The sequence below is a fragment of the Arachis hypogaea genome, chromosome 15 (assembly GCF_003086295.3).
Source record: "Arachis hypogaea cultivar Tifrunner chromosome 15, arahy.Tifrunner.gnm2.J5K5, whole genome shotgun sequence".
NCBI classification, from domain to species: domain Eukaryota; kingdom Viridiplantae; phylum Streptophyta; class Magnoliopsida; order Fabales; family Fabaceae; genus Arachis; species Arachis hypogaea.
The window spans coordinates 120,207,877-120,225,066 of NC_092050.1; the positions used below are offsets into that span (position 1 = coordinate 120,207,877).

Genomic DNA, 17,190 nt, shown 5'->3' on the forward strand with positions numbered 1-17,190 from the left:
ATGCAGCAGAACTGCAAGTTTTATGGACTTCCATCTGAAGATCCTTTTCAGTTCTTAACTGAATTCTTGCAGATCTGTGATACTGTTAAGACTAATGGAGTAGATCCTGAAGTCTACAGGCTCATGCTTTTCCCTTTTGCTGTAAGAGACAAAGCTAGAATATGGTTGGACTCTCAACCTAGAGATAGCCTGAACTCTTGGGATAAGCTGGTCACGGCTTTCTTAGCCAAGTTCTTTCCTCCTCAAAAGCTGAGCAAGCTTAGAGTGGATGTTCAGACCTTCAGACAGAAGGAAGGTGAATCCCTCTATGAAGCTTGGGAAAGATACAAGCAGCTGACCAAAAAGTGTCCTTCTGACATGCTTTCAGAATGGACCATCCTGGATATATTCTATGATGGTTTATCTGAGCTATCAAAGATGTCATTGGATACTTCTGCAGGTGGATCCATTCACCTAAAGAAAACGCCTGCAGAAGCTCAAGAACTCATTGACATGGTTGCTAATAACCAGTTTATGTACACTTCTGAGAGGAATCCTGTGAGTAATGTGACGCCTATGAAGAAGGGAGTTCTTGAAATTGATACTCTGAATGCCATATTGGCTCAGAATAAAATATTGACTCAGCAAGTCAATATGATTTCTCAGAGTCTGAATGGAATGCAAGCTGCATCCAACAGTACTCAAGAGGCATCTTCTGAGGAAGAAGCTTATGATCCTGAGAACCCTGCAATAGCAGAGTTAAAATACATGGGTGAACCATATGGAAACACCTACAATCCATCATGGAGAAATCACCCAAATCTCTCATGGAAGGATCAAAAGCCTCAACAAGGCTTTAATAATGGTGGAAGAAACAGGTTTAGCAATAGCAAGCCTTTTCCATCATCCACTCAGCAACAGATAGAGAATTCTGAGCAGAATCCATCTAGCTTAGCAAATTTAGTCTCTAATCTATCGAAGGCCACTGTGAGTTTCATGAATGAAACAAGGTCTTCCATTAGAAATTTGGAAGCACAAGTGGGCCAGCTGAGTAAAAGGATCACTGAAATCCCTCCTAGTACTCTCCCAAGCAATACAGAAGAGAATCCAAAAGGAGAGTGCAAGGCCATTGAATTAATTACCATAGCCGAACCCACAAGAGAGGAGAAGGACGTGAATCCCAAGGAGGAAGACCTCCTGGGACGTCCAGTGATCAATAAGGAGCTTCCCTCTGAGGAACCAAAGGACTCTGAGGCTCATCTAGAGACCATAGAGATTTCATTGAACCTCCTTATGCCATTCATGAGCTCTGATGAGTATTCCTCTTCTGAAGAGAATAAGGATGTTACTGAGGAGCAAACTGCCAAGTTCCTTGGTGCAATCATGAAGCTAAATGCCAAATTATTTGGTATTGAGACTTGGGAAGATGAACCTCCCTTGTTTACCAATAAACTAGGTGATCTGGATCAGCTGACATTGCCTCAGAAGAGACAGGATCCTGAAAAATTCATAATACCTTGTACCATAGGCACCATGATCTTTAAGGCTCTGTGTGACCTTAGTTCAAGGATAAACCTCATGCCCCTCTCTGTAATAGAGAAACTGGGAATCTATGGGGTGCAAGCTGCTAAAATCTCATTAGAGATGACAGACAATTCAAGAAAACAGGCTTATGGACAAGTAGAGGACGTGTTAGTAAAGGTTGAAGGCCTTTACATCCCTGCTAATTTCATAGTCCTGGATACTGGAAAGGAAGAGGATGAATCCATCATCCTAGGAAGACCTTTCCTAGCCACAACAAGAGCTGTGATTGATGTGGACAGAGGAGAATTGATCCTTCAATTAAATAAGGACAACCTTGTGTTTACAACTCAAGGATCTCTCTCTGCATCCATGAAGAGGAAGCAGAAAAAGCTTCTCTCAAAGCAGAGTCAACCAAAGCCCCCACAGTCAAACTCTAAGTTTGGTGTTGGGAGGCCACAACCAAACTCTAAGTTTGGTGTCAAACTCCCATATCCAAACTCTAAGTTTGGTGTTGGGAGGTCTCAACAAAGCTCTGCACATCTGTGAGGCTCCATGAGAGCCCACTGTCAAGCTATTGACATTAAAGAAGTGCTTGTTGGGAGGCAACCCAATGTTTATTTATCTAATTTTATTTTTGTTTTTCATGTTTTCTTAGGTTCATGATCATGTAGAGTCACAAAATAAACGAAAAATTTAGAAATAGAATCAAAAACAGCGGAAGAAAAATCACACCTTGGAGGAAGCACCTGTCTGGCGTTCAACGCCAGAATAGAGCATGGTTCTGGCGCTGAACGCCCAAAATGGGCAGTATCTGGGCGCTGAACGCCCAAAATGGGCAGCATTTGGGCGCTGAACGCCAGAATTGCACCTTGGAGAAGAGCTGGCGCTGAACGCCCAGAACAAGCATGGTTCTGGCGTTCAACGCCAGAAATGGGCAACAAATGGGCGTTGAACGCCCAAAATGGGCACCAACCTGGCGCTGAACGCCCAGAGTTGTATGCAAGGGCATTTTACATGCCTAATTTTGTGCAAGGTTGTAAATCCTTGAACACCTCAGGATCTGTGGACCCCACAGGATCCCACCCACCTCACCCTCTCTCTCTCTCCATTCATGATCACCTCCATCTCTCTTCCCTGTTAACCCTTCACCACTCACATCCACCCACTCTTCCCCATAAACCTACTCAATAAACTCCACCTACCTTCAAAATTCAAATCAATTTCCCACCCAAACCTACCCATATGGCCGAACCTTAACCCCCTCCCTTCCCTATATAAAGCCTTCCATTCTTCCTCATTTTCACACAACACAACCCTCTCTTCTCTTCTTGGCCGAAACACACATCCCCCCTCTTCTCCATCTTTTCTTCTTCTTCATCATCTAATTCTTTATTTTCTTGCTCGAGGGCGAGCAATATTCTAAGTTTGGTGTGGTAAAAGCATAAACTTTTTGTTTTTCCATTACCATTGATGGCACCTAAGACCGGAGAATCCTCTAGAAAAGGGAAAAGGGAAGACAAAAACTTCCACCTCCGAGTCATGGGAGATGGAAAGATTCATCTCCAAAGCTCATCAAGACCACTTCTATGATGTTGTGGCCAAGAAGAAGGTGATCCCCGAGGTCCCTTTCAAATTCAAAAGAAATGAGTATCTGGAGATCCGACATAAAATTCAAAGAAGAGGTTGGGAAGTTCTAACAAATCCCATCCAACAAGTCGGCATCCTAATGGTTCAAGAGTTCTATGCCAATGCATGGATCACCAAGAACCATGATCAAAGTAAGAACCCAGATCCAAAGAACTATGTTACAATGGTTCGGGGGAAATACTTGGATTTTAGTCCGGAAAATGTGAGGTTGGCGTTTAACTTGCCTATGATGCAAGGAGATGAACGCCTCTACACTAGAAGGGTCAACTTTAATCAAAGGTTGGACCAAGTCCTCATGGACATATGTGTGGAAGGAGCTCAATGGAAGATTGACTCCAAAGGCAAGCCGGTTCAACTAAGAAGATTGGACCTCAAGCCTGTGGCTAGAGGATGGTTGGAGTTCATCCAACGCTCCATCATCCCCACTAGCAACCGATCTGAAGTTACTGTGGATCGGGCCATCATGATCCATAGCATCATGATTGGAGAAGAAGTAGAGGTTCATGAAGTCATCTCCCTTGAACTCTATAAAATAGCCGAAAAGCCCTCTCCTGGGGCAAGGCTAGCTTTTCCTCATCTTATCTGCCATCTATGTTACTCAGCTGGAGCTTCCATAGAAGGAGACATTCACATTGAGGAAGAGAAGCCCATCACTAAGAAAAAGATGGAGCAAGCAAGAGAGCCCATTCATGGAGCTCAAGAGGCGCAGGAAGCTCATCACCATGAGATCCCGGAGATGCCTTATATGCATTTTCCTCCACAAAACTATTGGGAGCAAATCAACACCTCCCTAGGAGAATTAAGTTCCAACATGGGACAACTAAGGGTGAAACATCAAGAGCACTCCATCATCCTTCATGAAATTAGAGAAGATCAAAAAGCAATGAGGGAGGAGCAACAAAGACAAGGAAGAGACATAGAAGAGCTCAAGGACATCATTGGTTCCTCAAGAAGGAAACGTCACCATCACTAAGGTGGATTCATTCCTTGTTCTTATTTCTTCTGTTTTTCGTTTTCTATGTTAAGTGCTTATCTATGTTTGTGTCTTCATTACATGATCATTAGTAGTTAGTAACTTTGTCTTAAAGTTATGAATGTCCTATGAATCCATCACCTCTCTTAAATGAAAAATGTTTTAATTCAAAAGAACAAGAAGTACATGAGTTTTGAATTTATCCTTGAACTTAGCTTAATTATATTGATGTGGTGACAATGCTTCTTGTTTTCTGAATGAATGCTTGAACAGTGCATATGTCTTTTGAAGTTGTTGTTTATGAATGTTAAATATGTTGGCTCTTGAAAGAATGATGACTAGGAGACATGTTATTTGATAATCTGAAAAATCATAAAAATGATTCTTGAAGCAAGAAAAAGTAGCAAAGAACAAAGCTTGCAGAAAAAAAAAAGAAAAAAAATAGGCGAAAAAAATAGAAAGAAAAAGCAAGCAGAAAAAGCCAAAAGCTCTTAAAACCAAGAGGCAAGAGCAAAAAGCCAGTAACCCTTAAAACCAAAAGGCAAGGGCAAATAAAAAGGATCCCAAGGCTTTAAGCATCAGTGGGTAGGAGGGCCTAAAGGAATAAAATCCTGGTCTAAGCGGCTAAACCAAAGCTGTCCCTAACCATGTGCTTGTGGCGTGTAGGTGTCAAGTGAAAACTTGAGACTGAGCGGTTAAAGTCAAGGTCCAAAGCAAAAAAAGAGTGTGCTTAAGAACCCTGGACACCTCTAATTAGGGACTTTAGCAAAGCTGAGTCACAATCTGAAAAGGTTCACCCAATTATGTGTCTGTGGCATTTATGTATCCGGTGGTAATACTGGAAAACAAAGTGCTTAGGGCCACGGCCAAGACTCATAAAATAGCTGTGTTCAAGAATCATCATACTGAACTAGGAGAATCAATAACACTATCTGAACTCTGAGTTCCTATAGAAGCCAATCATTCTGAACTTCAATGGATAAAGTGAGATGCCAAAACTATTCAAGAGGCAAAAAGCTACAAGTCCCGCTCATCTAATTGGAGCTATGTTTCATTGATAGTTTGGAATTTATAGTATATTCTCTTCTTTTTATCCTATTTGATTTTCAGTTGCTTGGGGACAAGCAACAATTTAAGTTTGGTGTTGTGATGAGCGGATAATTTATACGCTTTTTGGCATTGTTTTTAGTATATTTTTAGTAGAATCTAGTTACTTTTAGGGATGTTTTCATTAGTTTTTATGTTAAATTCACATTTCTGGACTTTACTATGAGTTTGTGTGTTTTTTTATGATTTCAGGTATTTTTTGGCTGAAATTGAGGGACTTGAGCAAAAATCAGATTCAGAGGTTGAAGAAGGACTGTTGATGCTGTTGGATTCTGACCTCCCTGCACTCAAAATGGATTTTCTGGAGCTACAGAACTCAAAAAGGCTCGCTTCTAATTGCGTTGGAAAGTAGACATCCAGGGCTTTCCAGAAATATATAATAGTCCATACTTTGCTCAAGTTTAGACGACTCAAACTGGCGTTCAACGCCAGCTCTCTGCCCAATTCTGGCGTCCAGCACCAGAAACAAGTTGCAAAGTGGAGTTCAACGCCCAAAATGGCACAAAAGCTGGCGTTCAACTCCAAGAATGACCTCTCCACGTGTAGACTTCAAGCTCAGTCCAAGCACACACCAAGTGGGCCCCGGAAGTGGATTTATGCATCAATTACTTACTTTTGTAAACCCTAGTAGCTAGTTTATTATAAATAGGACATTTTACTATTGTATTAGAGATCTTGAGTTTTATCTTCGAATCATAGCAGTCTTGGTTACTCCGGTTCCCCTCTGGGGCCGAGACCAATGAACTCCATTATCACTTATGTATTTTCAACGGTAGAGTTTCTACACTCCATAGATTAAGGTGTGGAGCTCTGCTGTTCCTCAAAGATTAATTCAAAGTACTACTGTTTTCTATTCAATTCAACTTATTCCGCTTCTAAGATATTCATTCGCACTTCGACCTAAATGTGATGAACGTGACAATCATCATCATTCCCCATGAACGCGTGCCTGACAACCACTTCCGTTCTACATTAGATTGAATGAGTATCTCTTAGATCTCTTAATCAGAATCTTCGTGGTGTAAGCTAGAATGATGGCGGCATTCAAGAGAATCCGGAAATTCTAAACCTTATCTGTGGTATTCCGAGTAGGATTCAATGATTGAATGACTGTGACGAGCTTCAAACTCGCGAGTGCTAGGCGTAGTGACAGACGCAAAAGGAGGGTGAATCCTATTCCAGCATGATCGGGAACCTCAGATGATTAGCCGTGCCGTGACAGAGCTTCTTGGACCATATTCACAAGAGGAGGGGATGTAGCCACTGACAACGGTGATTCCCTTGCATAAAGCCAGCCATAGAAAGGAGTAAGACTGATTGGATGAAGACAGCAGGAAAGCAGAGGTTCAGAGGAACGAACGCATCTCCATACACTTATCTGAAATTCTCACCAATGATTTACATAAGTATTTCTATCCTTCTTTTATTAATTGATTTTCGAAAACCCCAGTAATATTTTATATCCGCCTGACTGAGATTTACAAGGTGACCATAGCTTACTTCATACCAACAATCTCCGTGGGATTCGACCCTTACTCACGTAAGGTATTACTTGGACGACCTAGTGCACTTGCTGGTTAGTTATGCGAAGTTGTGAAGATATGTTTAGACCATGGTTCTGTGCATCCGTTTTTGGTGTCATCACCAGGGAATCAATTTCGAACAATAATTCACAACCTGAGTAACAATTTCGCATACCACTGACCAACTTGTATCTCCAAGTTTCGAATAGAAGACCTAGGTTTAGTCATGAAACTGTGCATGGTCTTGGACAGGTTAGAGACTATAACGGCCAAGTCAGAGAGGCTCTGCCTGGGTGTCTCCATCTGTTGCTGAGAGGGTTCGAATGGTCTGTTACTGAACCTGTTCTGGTTCATTCTACCCTAGTTATTATTGAAGCCTTGTTGAGGCTGCTGTTGATCTTTTCACCCAAAATTAGGGTGGTTCTTCCATCCCTGATTGAAAGTATTCGAATAGGAATTATTGTTGGAGTTTCTGGAGGGGTTTCCCATGTAGTTCACCTCCTCCATGGGTGTCCAGGCATTATCACCTACGTCTAACTCATAGGCTGTCTCTGGACAGTAAGCCTTAGAGCTCTGCGTCCCACTCAAGTGCCTACTTCTAGGATGCCTCTCTTCTGGGTAGCCCCGTTATTCATAGAGTTCCTCTCAGAGGTGTACATATACTGGTTGTTGGCAACCATGTTTATAAGCTCATGTTCCTCTTCAGGCGTCTTCTTAAAGTGGAGGGATCCACTTGCAGAGTGGTCCAATGACATATTAGACGCCTCAAATAAGCCATCATAGAAGATATCTAGCATCGTCCATTCTGAAATCATGTTAGGAGGACATCTCCTGATAAATTTCTTGTATCATTCCCAAGCTTCATAGAGGGATTCTCTCTCTTGTTGTCTGAAGGTCTGTACTTCCACCCTGAGCTTGCTCAGCTTCTGAGGTGGAAAGAACTTTGTCAAGAATCCAATGACCACCTTCTCCCAGGTGTCTAGGATTTCTTTAGGCTGAGAATCCAACCATAGCCTTGCTTTGTCTCATACTGCAAAGGGAAAGAGTAGGAGCTTGTAGACTTCTGGATTTACTCCATTAGTCTTGACAGTGTCACATATCTGCAGAAAGTCAGATAGGAACTTGTTTGGATCTTCTTGTGGAAGTCCATAAAACTGACAGTTCTGTTGTACTAGAGTGACCAGTTGAGGTTTTAACTCAAATTTGTTTGTCCCAATGGCAAGAATGGAGATGCTGCACCCATAGAAATAAGAATTGGGTGCAGTATAAGATCCTAGGACCTTTCTTGCGTCACCCCCATTGTCTGGATTAGCTGCCATTGTTGTATCTTTAGTTTCTTGTTTTAGAGCTCCTGTAAGATTCTTTACGTCTCTGCTAGCCTGAGCTTTGCAGATGTATTCTTAGAGTCCTTTCAGATTCAGGATCTGGATCAAAGATAGGTTCTTTCTACCTACTCCTGTTCATAAACAAGAAGAAAGAAACCAAGAAGTGAAGATAAAGGAATCTCTATGTCAGAGTATAGAGGTCCTTGTGAGAGAGTTAGAAGAAAAGAAAAGAAAGATGTCTTTTAATTTAAAATAAATTTTCAAAAATGGAAAGAGAATGAAGAAGAAAGTTTTCGAAAAAGAAATGAGAGAAAAGAGTTAGAGATTTTCGAAAATAGAAGAGAGAGAGAAGAATTAGAAAGAATCAAACTTTTAAAATTAAAATGAAATAAACAAGTAACTAACTAAGAAAGATTTGAAAATAAAATAAAAGATTTGAAAGAGATTTTATTTTTAAAAATATTTGAAATTTTAAAAAGTAAGAAGTTGGAAAAGAATCATTGAGATTAAAAAATTGAAAAGAGAAAGCTAAAAGAGTGAAACAAGATAAGATAAGATTTTAAAATTTAAGACAAAAGATTTGATTTTAAAAAAGTTTTGAAATTAAAGAGAGAAAGTCAAAGAAAGATTTTAAAATTAAAAATTTGAAAAAGTCAAGAGGAAAGGGAGATAAGATAAGATAATCTTTTAAAAATTAAAAGATTTTAAACTTCAAATTAAAAAGAAAAGATATGATAACAACTTTTTGAAAATTAAAGGAAAAGATAAGACAAAGATTTGAAAAGATAGAAAAGACAAACAAGAGAAACAAGATTACTAATCAAGACACCAAACTTAAAATTTTTGAATTTAAATTAAAAATTTTCGAAAAATTAAAAAAAGGAAAACAAACACTAACAAGACACCAAACTAAAAAATTTTGAAATCAAAGATATTATTTTCAAAAATTTTGAAGGAAAAACACTAAATGACACCAAACTTAAAGATTTTGAGATCAAACAAAGAAAAGTACCAAGAAAAGTTCGAATACAAAGAAAGAAAAGCAAGAACAATTTTCAAAGATTCAAGAAAAGAAACAAAAACCAAAGGAACACCAAACTTAAAAATTGACACAAGATTTAAACAAAAGAAAAACAATGATGACTAAAAACAAAAAATTTTTGAAAAAGATTTTTAAAGAAATTTCAAAAATTAACAAGAAAAGAAAATAAAAGAAAAAACTAGTAAAGAAATACCTGATCTAAGGAGGAAGACAACTGTTAGTTTGTCAATCACAAACAATCCCCGGCAATGGCGCCAAAAACTTGGTGCGTGAATTTATGACTCGCACAACTGAACCGGAAAGTTCACCGGGTCGTCCAAGTAATACCTTAGGTGAGTGAGGTCGAATCCCACGAGGATTGTCGGATTGAGCAAACTGTGGTTATCCTGCAGATCTTACTCAGGCAAATAGAAAGATAGTTATTGTTTGTTGTAGGCGCATAAACAAGCAATAATAATAAAACATAGAAACAGTAATGAGAGATCAGTTAAGGCTTCGGAGATGCTTATTCTTCTAGATCAACACGTCATACTAACTACTCCAATCATGGATGATTCCTTCAATGGCAAGGCTATAAGTGATTAAGCCATTGGTCGTGGTCATTAATCTCCTCAGGTCCAAACCAAACACCCGAACAGGCTAGATCAATCTGGGAGAGGGTGAAGCGCACACAGTGCAATCTCTTGATGATCCTAATCAAAATGCCACAGACAAGGTCGGATCTTCCGGATCAGAGAATGACGCTCTATGATTCTAGCCCTTAGAGCCACAGGAACCTTAATTACCCCTGACTAACGGGATTTCATGTCACATATCCTAATTAGCCCAAGTAACTTGTTGGAACCCGTGATGCACTCTCAAGCTGTAGCTCAATACTATCTGGGTCAGGACTCGTAAAGAACTCATGTAGAACACGGGGTCATACCCCAAATTCATAAGAATGAAGAACGACAATGCATCATAGAATAGAATCAAACGTAGATTGAAGTAGAAAAGTAATTGCATTAATCCATAGGAACCAGCAGAGCTCCTAACCTTAATCTAGGAGGTTTAGTTGCTCATAATGTATAGAAAGTAACATGTGATATGTTCTGAGTGGCAGAAGATCTTAAACATGGGAGATCTTCGCCTATATATACTAATCTAATAAATAAAAATTACAAAAGTGAAATAAACTAAACAGAAAGGTGCAAAAATCCACTTCTAGACCCACTTAGTGAGTGTTTGGGCTGAGCTTGGCTTCTAACTTGAATGAGTGGGAGTTGGATACACTAGGGAGTGTCCATGCTTCTTCCTAGCTCCCCTTGTGGCGTTGAATGCTAGGTTTGGGCGTTCAATGCCCGTTTTGGGATGTCCCATTTAAAGAAAAGTATAGACCATTATATATTGCTGGAAAGTCCTAGAAGTTAGCTTTCCAACACTGTTGAGAACGCATCATTTGGACCTCTGTAGGTCTAGAAATGCTCGTTTGAGTGCATGGAGGTCAGAATCTGACAGCATCTGCTATGCATTCCTTGCCTTTGAATCAGACTTTGCCAAAACTTGCCAAATTCACCCAAAAATCACCTAAAATTATAAGAAAAACATAAAATCTCAAAGTAGTATCCAAAAAGTGAATTTTGCATTAAAACCTTCTAAAACATAATAAAACTTAACAAAATATACTAAAAACACTAAGAAAATAGCATAAAAAAGCGTATAAAATATCCGCTCATCAGATATCTCACCGGGAGTTCTCTATACTTTGACATAGAGACTCCCACTTTTCTTCATCTCTTGTTTGTGCATGCAGGGACAGGAGGGGCTCACAATGGGGTCGAATGGGAGTACACAACCCAGAAGAACATTGGGATCTTATACAAGCCCCACCCCTCATTTTTATGGAAGTAGCATTAGTGTGCCCTCTATTCGAGCAGATAATTTGAGCTCAACCCACAATTGATCACTTTAGTACAGCAAAATTGCCAGTTTCATGGACTCCCTCAAGAGGATTCCAATAAATTCATCTCTGACTTCTTGCAGATCTGTGACACTGTAAAGATTAATAGAGTTGATCCTGATGTCTACAGGCTGATGTTCTTTCTGTTTGCTATGAGAGATCAAGCAAATGACTAGTTGGATGCTCAACCTAGAGATAGTTTAAACACATGAAGTAAAGTAGTAAATAAGTTTTTGAATAAGTATTTTCTCCCAAGGAGGTTGACCAAGTTGAGCTTAGATATTCAGACCTTTAAGCAGGGAGAGAGCAAGTCCCTCTATGATGCTTGGGAGAGGTACAAGATGATGCTCAAAAGATGCCCCATTGAAATATTCACAGATTGGGTCAAGGTAGATATCTTCTATTACGGACTCTCTGACATAGCCAAGATGTCCCAGGATAATTCTGCAGGTGGTTCCATACACATGAAGAAGACACCTGAAGAAGCTGATGAGCTCATTGAGACAGTTGCTAACAATCAATACTTATACTCATCTGAGAAGACCTCGGTAAAAAGGAAAGCTAAGGAAAAGTTTATTGAAGACTCCATTCTTGGCCAGAATGAATCCTTAGTCTGATAGCTGAATTTCCTCACACAACAAGTACAATGCTTGCAGAATCAGCCAACAACACTCCTTCTCAACCCTCACAATCAAATAATGCTTCTGACCTGGCTTCCATGCTTGTAGAAGTGACAAAAGGCAAATAAAACTTATTGTAGGAGACCCGAGCTTCCCTCAAGAACCTGGAAATGTAATTAAGCCAGACAAAATAGCAGATATCTGAATAAATAAGAGAGGAATGCCAAGCTATTCAATTGAAGAGTGGCAAGATCTTGGATATCCAACCTCAGAACAATAAAGCACAAGATGAAGAGGAGACACCTGAGAGTGAAAATGCAGCAACCCAAAGCACCACCAAGGCGTTTGAAAGCCAAAGAGGGAGCAGAATGGGTGTTCAACCCCCAGAGAAGGGAGGAGCAATAGACGCCAACCCAAAGGACGTTCCCCCCAGACACCCTGATAATCCCTTTTCAGTCACCCTGGATACTCATCCTGCACTGCCAAAAGCCCCAGAATATAAGGCCAAGCTACCATATCCTCAGAAACTCCATAAGGCAGAAAAGGATAAGCAATTCGCCAAGTTCTTGGAAGTTTTCAAAAAGCTTGAGATCAAAATCTCCTTTGCAGAGGCTCTTGAACAAATGACTTCCTATGCTAAGTTCAAGAAGGACATATTGAGTAACAAAAGGGACTGGAGAAAAGCAGAAACAGTTATACTCACCAAGGAATGCAGTGCAGTCATTCAGAGGAATCTACAGGAGAAACTGCAAGACCCTGGGAGCTTTATAATCCCCTGTACTATTAGAAATACATGTATAAAGAAGGTTTTATGTGATCTTGGAGTAAGCATCAACTTAATGCCACTATCATTGATGAAGAAACTCCAAATTGAAAAAATAAAGCCTACCCGCATTTGTCTCCAACTTGCTGACTGCTCAGTTAATTTCCCATTGGGAGTAGTGGAAGACCTACTTGTACGAGTGGGACCCTTTACCTTTCCTGTATACTTTATGATATTGGATAGGGAAGAAGACAAGAACGCATCCATCATTTTAGGAAGACCCTTCTTAGCTACAAGAAGAACTATCAAAAACGTCCAAAAGGGGGAAGTGACACTAAGAGTCAATGAAGATGAGATTGTACTGAATGCAGTCCAGGCTATGCGACACCTAGATCCCCCTGAGGAATGCATGAAGATAGAGACGCCATAGAGCCCCAAGTTGAAGAAGTGTTTGAAGTTGAAAAGCTCAAAGAAGAATTGGACACTATTCTTGAAGTTACCTTACCTGAACTGGATGAGACAGCACCTCAAAGGGAGACATTAAGCACGCCTAGTGTTGAGGAAGGACCTCCTAAACTCGAGTTAAAGCTTTTACCCCATCCTTAAAGTATGTGTTCCTAGGCGATGAAAACACTTATCCAGTAATCATAAGTTCTTCTCTGAGTCAGCATGAAGAAGAGGCATTGATTCAAGTACTTAAGAGACATAAAACCGCTCTCGGATGGTCCATAAGTGACTTAAAGGGGATCAGTCCAACCAAGTGCATGCACAAGATTCTACTTGAAGATGATGCTAAACCAGTTGTTCAACCACAGAGACGACTGAACGCAACTATGAAAGAGGTGGTCCAGAAGGAAGTCACAAAGCTCTGGGAGGCTAGAATCATATATCCTATCTCAGACAGTCTGTGGGTAAGCCCAGTGCAAGTGGTGCCCAAGAAGGGAGGAATGACAATGATTCACAATGAGAAGAATGAGCTAATTCCAACAAGAACTGTCACATGATAGCACATGTGTATCGACTACAGGAGACTCAATAACACCACAAGGAATGATCACTTTCCTCCACCTTTCATAGATCAAATGCTTGAGAGGTTAGCGGACCATGCATTCTATTGCTTTCTGGATGGATACTCCGGCTATAACCAAATTGCAGTGGACCCTCAGGACTAAGAAAAGATGGCATTTACATGTCCTATTACTTTTCAGAGGTGTATGCTTTCTATTTTTTCAGATATGGTTGAAAAGTTCATTGAGGTATTTATGGATGACTTCTCTATTTTTGGTGATTCCTTTGACTCATGCCTAAAGAATCTAGCCCTAGTTCTGAAACGATTCCAAGAAACGAATCTGGTTTTAAATTGGGAGAAATGCCATTTTATGGCAACTGAAGGGATTGTTCTTGGCCATCGGATTTCAAACAAGGGAATAGAGGTTGATCAAGCTAAGGTGGAAGTAATTGAAAAATTACCACCATCTACTAATGTTAAGGCAATTCAAAGCTTCTTAGGACATCCAGAATTCTATAGGATTTTTTATAAAAGACTTTTCTAAAATTGCAAAACCCATGTGCAATCTCCTAGCTACTGACACACTTTTTGTTTTTGATAAAGAATGCCTGCATGCTTTTGAAACTTTAAAAGTAAAACTTGTCTCTGCACCCATCATTACCACACTCAATTGGAATTTACCATTTGAATTAATGTGTGATGGCAGTGATTATGCCATAGGAGCGGTTTTGGGACAGAGATAAGATAAGCTTATGCATGTCATCTATTATGCCAGTCGTGTTCTGAATGATGCTCAAAAGAACTACACCACAACAGAGAAGGAATTTCTGGCAGTTATCTATGCAATTGATAAGTTTAGATCCTATTTAATTGGTTTCAAGGTCATTGTTTATACTGACCATGTTGCTCTTAAGTACCTTCTGGCTAAGCAGGATTCTAAACCAAGATTAATCAGGTAGGTGCTGTTCCTCCAGGAATTTGACATTGAAATCAGGGACAGAAAGGAATCAGAAAATCAGGTGGCTGATCATCTGTCCAAGATTAAGCCTGAGGAGGGAATGCCACCCCTTACTACTGCTGTGACTGAGACCTTTCCAAATGAGTACCTCTTTGTGATCCACAAGGCACCATTGTTTGCAGACATTGCGAACTATAAGGTCACGAGGTTCATCCCCAAAGAGTACACCAAACAACAGGTCAGAAAACTTTTGCATGATTCCAGGTACTACTTGTAGGATGAACCCTATCTCTTTAAGAGATGCTCAGATGGGATGATCAGACGTTGTGTCTCAAAGGAGAAAGCCCAGCAGATTCTCCGGCATTGTCACGGTTCTGAGTATAGAGGACCTTTTGGAGGGGAGAGAACAGCTACCAAGGTCCTTTAGAGCAGGTTCTACTGGCCAACCCTCTTCGGGATTCTCGAGAATTTGTAAGAAACTGTGATAAGTGTCAGAGGGCCGAAAACCTTCCTCACAATCATGAAATGCCAGAACAAGGGATCCTGGAGATCGAGTTGTTTTGACGTATAGAGGATAGACTTCATGGGACCTTTTCCACCCTCATACTCAAACATGTACATTCTGGTGGTAGTAGACTAAGTGTTCAGATGGGTTGAGGCTATTACATCACCCCACCAATGACACCTGAGTCGTGCTGAAATTCCTATAGAAATATATTTTCAGCAGGTTTGGTGGCCTAAGGACAGTGATCAGTGATGGAGGTAGCCACTTCTGCAATAAACAGCTGGATTCGATTCTACAGAGGTATGAAGTCCATTATAAGGTGGCAATCCCTATCATTCACAGAAAAGTGGACAAGATGAAGTCTCAAATAGGGAACTTAAAAGGATCTTGGAGAAGACAATGAGCATCTCCAGGAAGGACTGGGCAAGTAGACTTGATGATGCTCTCTAGGCATATAGGACAGCTTTCAAGATCCCCATTGGGATGTCACCTTATCAGTTAGTCTATGGTAAGGCCTGTCATTTGCCAGTGGAGTTAGAGCACAAAGCATATTGGGCAACAAGGTTTCTGAACTTTGACGCCAAGATTGCAGGAGAGAAGAGGTTGCTCCAGCTAAATGAACTGGACGAATTCTGGCATGCGGCCTATGAGAATGTTAAAGTCTACAAGGAAAGGGCAAAGAAGTGGCATGATAGGAAGATAGCCTCTAGAGTTTTCGAGCCTGGCCAGAAGGTGTTGCTATTCAATTCTAGGCTCAAGCTATTCCCTGGAAAGCTCAAGTTAAGATGGTCAGGACCCTTTGTAATCGCTGGAGTGTCCCCCTATGGTCATGTAGAACTTTATGACCGGAATTTGGACAACAAATTCATCGTCAATGGCCACAGGGTAAAACACTACCTAGGGGATAAGATGGTTCGCGAGCAATCCACCCACCTACTGAGATGACAGCAGTGAATGTCAAGCTAATGACAGTAAAGAAGCGCTTGTTGGGAGAGAACGCAACCAAGAATATCCTTCCGTTTATTTCAGTTTTCTTTTAGTTTGATTTCATTCTATTTTTAGCTAATTTTTAATGTTTTCCTAGGTTTTCTGACGTTTGTGATCATGTACAGTAATCAGAGTAGAGACAAAAACACTCAGACAATAAAGCAACATACCCTGGAAGTAGCCCCCTGCCGGCGTTGAACGCCAGCCTGGCGTTCAGCGCCATAGGGGGATATGAGGATATGGGCATTGAACGTCTAAATTGGATGTGTTCTTGGCATAATTTAGCCTCCTTGGGGCGTTTTACGTCCATATTGGACGTTTAACGCCACTAAGGGAGTGAAAAGAAAAGTGAGGGTTGGCATTCAATGCCAAACTGGCGCTTAACGCCACCGCCGGGGGGGAGGGGGGAGGGGGGCAGCTTCACCAATAAGTTGAATCTTCAACCAAATTTCCTACTCTTCACCCATATCTTTTCATATCACATCTTTTTGATTTCACCCCACTACTCTTCCTTCTCCAAAATCTCCCTACACCTCCATTATCTCTTTAGCATATCCCAATAAATTCTAATCATATCTCTCTACCTCATCTCTCCATAATTCAAATATTCACTCCAATTTCTTCCTCACCCTCCCATGACCGAATTCCCCCTCCCACTCTACTCCTATAAATCCACATCCTTCCTTCACTCTTCTTACACTTCTTCCCTCCTATTCTTTCACCTTATAGCCCATCTCTTTTTTTCCTTGTCTCTTTGCTCGAGAACGAGCAAAAGCCTTAAGTTTGGTGTTGGAACGCTCCACTTTTCACTCTCCATGGCACCCAAGATTAGGAAATCATCCTTAAGAAAGAGGAAAGAAAAAGCTCCCTCAATAGTCGCTTACGAGCTTCACCGGTTTTACACCAAGCTTCATGAGGAACATTACTACAATGTCGTTAGCAAGAAGAAGGTAATTACGGAAGTAAAATTCGAATTGAAGGCTGATGAGTACCCAAAAATTCAAGAGCAAATTCAAATTAGGGGTTGGAAAATTCTGGCGAACCCCGTGACTGAAGTCAGAGTTCTGAAAGTTCGAGAATTTTATGCAAACCTATGGACAACGGATAAACACAAGAAGGAGCACCCCGAGTTCAAAACTTGGCACACCATGGTCCGAGGGAGGACTCTGCAATTCAAAATGGGAAAAGTGAGGGAAATCTTTAAGCTGCCTCCATCCAAAGATGACCCTCACTCTTTCAATAGGAGGATAGAAGCCGACTCGAGATTGGATCAAGTCCTCAAAGACATA

General features: G+C 40.7%; 1 non-coding gene across 1 annotated transcript; it reads right to left on the reverse strand.

The window, feature by feature from the left end:
• Positions 1-255: 255 nt before the first annotated feature.
• Positions 256-363, reverse strand: LOC112753458 (small nucleolar RNA R71). The gene has a single exon (XR_003177846.1). It is a non-coding gene; the product is annotated as a small nucleolar RNA R71 (small nucleolar RNA).
• Between the last annotated feature and the right edge of the window lie 16,827 nt (positions 364-17,190).